The sequence below is a fragment of the Misgurnus anguillicaudatus genome, chromosome 10 (genome assembly GCF_027580225.2).
Source record: "Misgurnus anguillicaudatus chromosome 10, ASM2758022v2, whole genome shotgun sequence".
Taxonomy (NCBI): domain Eukaryota; kingdom Metazoa; phylum Chordata; class Actinopteri; order Cypriniformes; family Cobitidae; genus Misgurnus; species Misgurnus anguillicaudatus.
Genome location: NC_073346.2, coordinates 8,317,393 through 8,326,752, shown reverse-complemented (window position 1 = coordinate 8,326,752; position 9,360 = coordinate 8,317,393). Strand labels below are relative to the sequence as shown.

Genomic DNA, 9,360 nt, shown 5'->3' with positions numbered 1-9,360 from the left:
CGTTCATTTATTGAATAGCCCTGAAGGGAAAAAAACAAACTTTCTCTGATCCGCACATACTGCGTTCCCGGCTAAGACGTTTGAAGAAGTGGTCTGCGCTGATTATCGCCTAACCTCAGCTCGAAGGAATCCGAGTCGCCGTTCTGCGCTCCGTTTGCAAATTCCATGCCGTTAACGAAGGATCCATTCACAGAAGTATCGCTCTTCATCCGCCCCTTGTCTCCCAGGGCGATCGATAGCATCCTCACCGACTCTTGCGGCAAACACATGTATACTTGCTAAGCAAGATCTGTGGCTATCTGGTCGAGCCTTTGGCCCTCGAAAACACTACCATGTATTATTCCGCTTTGATTTGTTGTCAATACGCAATCAAGTGGGAGATGGGCCAGAGCTGGCGAGAGCAAATACGTTAAGGATTATAGAGCAGACAAATGAACTGTAGAGACGTCAATCCCGACAGGCACGGGTCTGATGAAATACCGCACATAAGCACGATTTATAGACAGTAAGGTGGCGAAGCGCTTGCAGCCAGCCGGGTCAATATCTGACACCTCTGACATGGCTTATTCTTTAGCTTTATACATCATAGAGGCCTTGTGCACTTTGAACAATGGAGCACAGCCAGCTGGCTTTGTTTGTGCCGGAACGGAGCTTCGAAAATCAGTCAGTTGTAGTTGTTATGAACGACAAGCTTGTCGGTTGACTCATTTTCTGTTGTGCTGGACAATCTCAGAATTTCAACACAAAGGAATGTGTTCACACAGTTGCAGAATACGACTGTCAAGCCCTTTGCTTCGTGTTATATACTGTATACGTCTCTTTCTTCCCAAATTCCCTGTCTCCTTTTCATGTTTTATTGTCAGTAGAGGACCAAAAGCCCCAAAATAAGATAAATAAGGTTGGGATATCATGTGGGTATCATGTGAATGCAACAAAAAACAAGTTTGTCTCAGTCCTAGTAGATTTGATTGTGTTTTCTTATTATGTGTCTACAGATATCGAGAATGCTTACGCATATGACAAGAATGATCATTCCCCTGGTTTATATGATCTAACCTTTACATGGTTATTTCCCCACACACTCTCGCTCGTTCCTCATTCTATTCAATGAAACGACGATGCAGAAGTGTCTCTCGCAAGGCAGACCGACTTCACCTTGTAATTCAAAAAGTCAGAGAGAGATGCATCGTGGAGACGCAGAAACGCGGGAGAATACCAATCAGATGGGCAAATGCATTTCTGAAGTATATTTAAGGCTGCAACACCGTACCGCAGATGTACATATGTCCAAGTTTCTATTTTGCAAAAGATATGGCTTGTGATAACCTATTACGGGACATGGCAGGAGTTACCCTCTCCGGTACCACTGTGAGGAAAAATTCCATCACACCCACTGACGGAAAATGCAATACAGAAACAAATTATGGTTGGAATTGAAAAGTCGCCGGCTTATTCTGTCTTAATAACCATCTGGCAGAAGGGCTAAGTGCAGAGGTAGACACACTCCCCAAATGCTCTTACAGTATGATCAGCTTTGACACCTGGACCGGAGAGAGACGGACTAGCTCTTTTTTTGTCCGGCCTCTCTTTTCCCTTTGTTTTCACCTTTAACTTAACACTGTTTTTTTAAAGCATAGAGGAAAAACAGGACAGTACAAGATGTTGGACGTTTGGTAAAATGACAAAAATGGTTTGGTTTACATACAGACGTTGACGTTGGTATGTGTAACGTCTAATTGATGTATTTCTGACATCTAAATGTTTTTTGTATATATTTTAGATCACACTTCTTTTACACATTTACACAAATTACACGTCTGTCACTTTTATTATCGTAATGCTTGCCCTACCAGATGAACTACATTTGTTTTTCAAATATTATAATCACAGTAGCTGCGTTTCCATTACAGATCATATGCAATATTTTGTCGATATAAAACTTTTGTGAAATGAAGCGTCCTTTGTACTTTTGGATGTTGATAGGTTTACTAATATCACATCCACCCCACTAGCCATTATTTTAATCGAATGAGACGTAATGTATGAAGTGTTACTCGGAGGTGCTAGTACATTTTAAAACAATGTACTAGTACATTTAAAACAAAGTAAATGTACAGTAGAAGTCTTATCCAAACATTATTGGTAAGGAAAGCATTTTATACTTGGGAGCAAACACGTTTGTTTCTTGGAGGTTTTGGTACATACGGAATCATCTTCAAATAGTGATGATGTGACTTACGTAGATCAGGTGACCTTAAAATGCGAATAAACTGTTTCCATTGCATTTTTGGCCAAATACACCTCAATTTGACTGAAAATTCACCTCATGTGAGCATAAAAAGTTTTTGGGGATATGTTGGAATTGACTTTGGCTGATTTTCAGTTCGCAATGTCAATTTGCGCAATTTGAAGGGTAATGGAAACGCAGCTAAATATACAATACACTGTAAAAAGTGCTACACCTACAAAGTAGGTTTTATATACTTTAAATAGTTGTAATCTACCTTATTTTATTGGTTTTATATTAAAAAGTATCAAAATACTTGCTCTTGACTTAAAATATAGAAGTGTTTATATAACTATATATTTTGAATAAAACCAATGCAATTTATTTAGGTTGTTATTTGAATGTGGTTGTCGTGTCCAATAAATGTTATAAAAGTGATTTTACTCAGACAATTTATTTGAGCAGCAGTCGATGTGGCAGCTGCTTTCATCAAACACAATTATTTTGCATTTTGTATAAGTTGCTGGCATCCCTTTTCATTGTCTCGGACTTTCACGGGCAGATGCAGTATCTTCCTCGACCTCGATCGGCTCTTCAACAGTTTGTTCGCGGCAGCAGATCTGAACTTGACTGTTTAACACGGTGAGTTGAGCAAATTTAGCCTAATAACTGATGTAAAGTCACTCGAAATCGCTTAACCTACTCCACTAGGGAGCTGAGATTGTGTTAGGTTTACAAATTGTAATAGCTAACGTTAGCTATCCTGCACACATGGCAAGCTAATGGCTTCACAGTGCTAGGCAGTGTGGTCGATCGATCGGTGGATACGTTAGCGGTTGAGACCGTGTTATTAATATGAAATTAATTAAGTGCTTTAGTCTTGCCTATGTTTTTATTGGATGTTTTTAGCACCACCTGCTAACATCATCGCCACTATAACAACATTTAGGATGGATGCAGACGTATTGATTAGTTGCACAAATTCGCTCAGTTAACTTGTATATTTTTATTTCACAAATTCATAATTTGCAGTCACGCGACTACCATGGATAAAGTTACCTGGTAATATTAGTGTGTCTTTGACATGACTCGACCTGGAATCAGAGATTATATACTTTTGCATTACTAAAGCAGATTAGACTGTAGAGATGTAACGTTATGCTTAGTAGTCTGTCTGATTTTAGAGATTTGATCCACGGTTTTTTAATGCTGCATAGTCAATTAATTATATAGTTTTGGTTGAGAAAAAACCTATTTCTAACCCATTACTTAAATAAGTTACATTTACCACTGATTTTTAAACTTATTCTAACATGCTTTTTCCTGGTCTTTAGATACCCAAGAGCTACCTGGGGTCTACAAACTTCACATCCAGGTAAGGAAAACCTCAGAATTTATACAATTACAGCTAGCCTATATATATTCACAGGTAAGTAACACATAGGTAAAATTGCAAACAATAGTGTGGGCATACAATTAAATTTCTTGGTTTTTATGTACCAACCACCAATAGCAGGCAGATACGATCATCACAGAGTGTGCACTGCTCCTAAATGGTCTCTTTACACCCAAAAGGTCTGCTAAAAATGTTTAAGAAAGCATTTGAGGTGAGAAATAGATTAGTACAATGTACTAGTATAAGCTTGATTCATATTGATGAACACAGCATACTTCGACAGTTAAATCTCAGTTTTGTGACCTGTCCCCCTCGACTTTTTTTAAATAAACAACATGCACATATGTTTTTATTTTCTGAGATGCTGGTGATAGTGTGACATCTTGTAGTACAGTGTGGTATGTATAGTAGGATTTTTCATAGCAGTTGAATGGTTGAAAAAATACTGGGGTTCTGTGGTTTGTGCTACTGCTATTTGGCTGTGAAATTTGATCAGATTATACTTTTTGACAGGATCCATCTGCCTTTGTGGAGAAAAGGAGAGAAGTGGTCCTGAGATGCCTGATTGAGTACATGGGGGAGAGACAGGAAGACCTCATCAGTGTCTACCATGTATGTATTGGGCTTAAAGATACTTGTCTTTTTTATGTCTGTCCCACTGAGCACAGTTTCTTTGTCACAAATGTTGTATGTTGAAGAGATGTCCACTGAGGAGCAGGAATGAAAGATATGATGTATTTTTTAATGTGTTCTGTAAGTCATTATAGACGTTCATGGGAGCTCCATAAAATGTTAAAAACTAGTTCAGATGTGGACATCATTTAATGTCTCATTTAGACAGTTTATACTGTTTCTGGACAAAATAAACACTTTCAGGATGTCTTAAATTAAAACTCAGGTTTATTTCAACGTAATTTCCATTTGTAATCGCAAAGTAACTCACAGACAGTGTGTCTGTCCATCTTAGCATCTGTGTAAATCACACATCTTTAGATCGTGAAAGATATCGGATTTGAACCAGGGACCTTCAGCTGCCTGCCATAAGCTGGAGACGAAGATACAGCTACTTTGACTATTTCTGTCAGACATCTACAGAAGTTCTAATTGAGAATTAATTGAGGTTTAGATCTTGATATCTATGTTTCATTTGAAGTCACCGTTGTAGTGGTCAGTGTTTGCTTTAGTTGACCTTTTGATCTTTGTACGTCTTGTATTATTTTTTCTTTTGCTTCTGTGTGTTTTAAAACACAATTAGTATGGCAAACAATGCCCAGGTAAAGTGAGAACAGGTGTTTTCAGGTCCTTGTTGATGAAATCAGCCCAAAACAAGCATCTAATGTTGTGTTTTTAATTTTACTGTTAATCATGGCCGCGGGAAGTGGGGGTGCTGCGGGTGCTGCAGCACCCCCTGTTGGCGAGAGGGATTTTTTTTAAGTAAAATTTTTTTATAGATGGGTTGCTCAGCGACGTCATTAACTGGTTGCGAGAGGCAGAAAGAAGAGACGTGCCTTGTGTTGTAGGCTAGCTGTGTCTGTAAGTCAAAATGCAAAGGAGTTGTTGCGTGGATAATAGTACCAACAGAGTCAGTGCTGGGTGCCTGATGTTAACATACCAGTAAATGCGACTAGTACATTACTAGCCTAACATTATAATTCATACATGTATCACAGTAACACTGCAAAAATAAAGACAGAAAAACAGTTCCAACTAAAACCAAGTTTTATTTATATACAAACAATAAAGAACGCTTCAATAATTAAGGTTGTTGCAGTAGCGGATCGGGCTTTCTGCCTCCTGGATGGTCACGCACCCTGTAATGTTTGTAAACCGGCAACCCCGTCTATATTTTACTTATGAATATTTTAGGAAATTATTTTTGACACACGTAGATTATTACGTGTATTTTGGATTTTAATTTCATGTGCCTACCCATCTCCGTGGCCTCATCGGAGCGCACTTCTCCGCCTTGCGTCTTTTGTATGGGTACGCACTCACCAGGACCCAGAAAAGACTCACACACCTTTGGTTGATGCATGCCCACACAGAAATTCTGAACTCCCTGGGCATTCGTCCCCTCATGAGAGACTTTGGACTTTATTATACAACCGGCGCAATGCGCGACGCGAGTGTCTTTTGCTAGAGTAAAGAGCACGTTGATAATATGCGCATACAGTATTAACGGGATGACAACGCGGGTTTGGTATCACATACATGGATGCGAATCAGCACAAACACACCTTTTTAAAGGATTAAAATGTAAAAGATTATTATTGAGTCTCTTGGACATAAATCATGACCGATTATGAGACCGTAGAAGGCGCAAAGTAGCTGCTTCATCTAAATAAATGCTTTGCTTTTAAACAAATGCATCTATTTTAAATGTTTTTTAAATGCTTCCCCACGAATTTATTGTTTAATGACTCTTCACCTGTGGATATGGTGAAATGAGAACGTTTGTAAATTCTTTATCTCTTGTTTGTAACAAATAAAGTATTTTTAGAGTACAAACCTTATATAAAGCCTAATATATTCTAAAAATGTAATAATACAGCATGTATTTCTTTATAAAAGTATACAATATCAGAACTAAACCCATTATTATTTTTGTTCAATGTATGAATTATTTATAAGTTAAAAAAGCCAGCAATAGTACTATTTAGTAAAAAAGGTCTATAAAAGGTATGTAATTGTGAGAATATTTTACCACTGTTAATCGACGTGTGATCCTAACTTAAAAACGAAAGTAAAATATGTTCGTCTCTGGACATTGAAAATTTTGAAGTTTATTTAATATTATATGTTGTTATAATATTATATGTTAATATTACTTTCGTTAATATATATATATATATATATATATATATATATATATGTAATGTATGTCTGAAGTTAGTTGTAACAAAAGTAATTTCCCCTGGTAGTATTTCTGTATTCTGATTATTAATAGCGCATATATTAATCTGATGTCTGTGTGTTTCAGACCCTGCTGTGTGCACTAAAGTGTATATGACAATAAAGTGTGAAACTCAATGTATTTATTCAAATGTATTTTAAATGGGCCTATAGGCTCATAGGTTTTTTTGCAAAAAAAAAATTCACAGCACCCCCTGTTCAAAATGACTTCCAGCGGCCCTGCTGTTAATAGTTGGCATTTATAGCCACCAGCCTTGTGAAATTGTAGTATCGACACCAGTAACATTATTATGATCATGTATTCTGAAGGTGTATATAAAGCATGTGCACACGATGTTTTGAGCGAGTGTATCATGTAGTCACACACAGACATAAAGATTTTGCATCTGAATCACAACAATTGTGACAAATAAAAATCAAAAAAGCTTGGTAATCACAAATGAGTTTTATATTATAAGTTACCCATCATGCATTGGATCATGAAGCTTTAATTTAGTTTTTTTTAATCGTCACCATGGTTATGATTCATATGCAAAGTCTTAATGTCTGTGTGTGACTTCATAATTCACTCGCGCAAAACATTGTGTGCACATGCTTTTTATTCACCATCAGGATATGTGATCATTTTTATGTTATTGATGCCGATTCTACAGTTTCAAAAGGCAGGTGGCTTTAAATGTCAACTATAAACATTACATTTAAAAACTTAACATTAGACTTGTTTGTGATTTTGTTATCAACAAGAACCTGAAAACCTGATCTCACTTGATCTTAGGATTCTTTGCCATAGCAACTGTTTGTCAACCACACAATTACAGCAGTCAAAGAAAAGTTAATACAAGACAACCAAGGACCAATAGCCCAACTAAAGCAAACACTAACTACTATAATGGTGACTTCAAAAGAAACACATATCAACATCTAAACCTTTATTAATTCTCAATAAGATCTTCTGTAGACATCAGAAAGAAAGTCAAATTATTTGAATTGTATGTCTTCTAAGGGCAGGCAGCTTAACAATCCAAATATGTGTGAAATACAGATGTTATGCTGTCTAAAGGTGTGAGTGAAGTTTTTTTTCATGATTTTTGGACAAACGAAATGGAAACTACATTGGAATAAATATGAGTTTTAATTTAATGCATCCTGAGTGTTTATTTGGTCCAGAAAAATAATAAATTGTCTAAATGAGTCTTTAAATGATGTTGAAAATATGTTCACATTGTCCACATCTGAACTAGTTTTTAAACTTATATGGAGGTTCCATGAACATTCATTACAGAACACGTCAAAATAAGACATTATAAAAATTTTCATTCTGGCTCCGCAGTGGACAAGTTTGTGACAAAGACGTTGAAGTTAGTGGTTGTGTTAATATTTTTATCATATGGAGTAATTACGTTTGCTCTTGAAAGATATTTAAACTTTGTAGCTTAAACCCTAATGTGATGGTCAATCAGGGACAGGCAAGGACAATTGCATTGTTTTATTGTAATCCATCCTTTAAACCAGAATAATACAACACTCAGGCTACAGTAGATCAAGATAGTTTAGTACCCACACTCTATGGCATTGTCATGGTAGACTTTACTCTGGTCACATACTCTAGTCACAGTAGCCATCTAGTATCCTACACATTTAGTAACAAAAGTAAAATTTTGACTATGTCTTATGTCTTCTACCTGTCTGCTACATTCATCTCATTACCTGTTTGTCTGACCAAACTCTTGATTCTTTTTTGTCTCCACCAATAGAATCGTGCTGAAACAGAGGTGCACGCTGAGCTTTGCAGTTGCCCACTGAACATTTACATGTGCCATCATCCCGACACAACTGGTATTATCATCGAAGGACAGCCCGTGGTCAGAGGTTTGCCAAACCTGTCAAAAGCATGCTGCCTCCTGTTTGGACTTGCCTATGCTCTCGACCTCAAGTATCCATCAAAACTGGTGTATGGTTTTGAGATATATCAGAGGCTTTTTGTTGGATTGGACCCCATGCGTCCTAAGCCATCATCCAAGTACGCAAATCTCCTCAACAAGTTGTCTTAGATGATTTCTCAATGGAATCTGGCTGACTTTTTTTTCGCTGACTTTTTGGGACTTTGGCTTGTTCACCGTGTCCCCCGGAGTTGGATGGGTCCATTCATGCCCTTCTCATCTCCATGCGTGCCGTGGCTCTGTCTGGCGCACCCGCCGCTGGCCTGGCTTGGCGCGGGGATCGGAGGTGGACCGCTCCAGCTGGCATACTGATCTTGCCAACACATACCAGCATTGGCGTTATTTTGTCACTTATTGAGATCAGTGTGCTAGCTGGAGCGGTTTGCCTCCGGTCTTTGTGCTGGGCTGGGCTGGCGGTGGATGTGTCGGACGGCGTTGCGGCGCGCATGGAGATGGGAGGGGTGTGAATGGACTTGTCTGGCTCTGGGGGATGCGGTGAATAGGCTAAAGTCCCAAAAAGTTGCCGTGTTCCTTTAAGACTCCTTGAAGAAGTTGCTGAATGTGTTCATTGTTCATTGTCTTAATTAATGTGGACTTTGGACTGTGTTGTGTGCCAATCATTACCTCACGAGGTATAAATGTCTTTAAATAAATGTTATTGTCTTCAATCCATCTTCTCATCTTTTTTCTTCTTCAATTGAATATGTAATTGTTATTGACAAATTCTGTTTATGTAAAGTTAATCACTGTAGTTTTTAGAATGTAACATTTAGATTGCTGAGGTAATAGCTAGGACTCAATTAAAATGTTTATTCACATATGAATAGGTTTATTTTACTAAAAAAAAAAAGTTCATAAAACCTAATTAAAATGAGTACAGGTTA

The 9,360-nt window shown here is 37.6% G+C and overlaps 1 long non-coding RNA gene across 1 annotated transcript; it reads left to right on the top strand.

Moving 5' to 3' along the window:
- The first annotated feature begins 2,729 nt into the window (after nucleotides 1–2,729).
- On the top strand, nucleotides 2,730–9,144 carry LOC129423598 (uncharacterized). The gene is made up of 4 exons (XR_012371427.1): nucleotides 2,730–2,869; nucleotides 3,562–3,602; nucleotides 4,137–4,235; nucleotides 8,291–9,144. It is a non-coding gene; the product is annotated as an uncharacterized lncRNA (long non-coding RNA).
- Nucleotides 9,145–9,360: the final 216 nt, after the last annotated feature.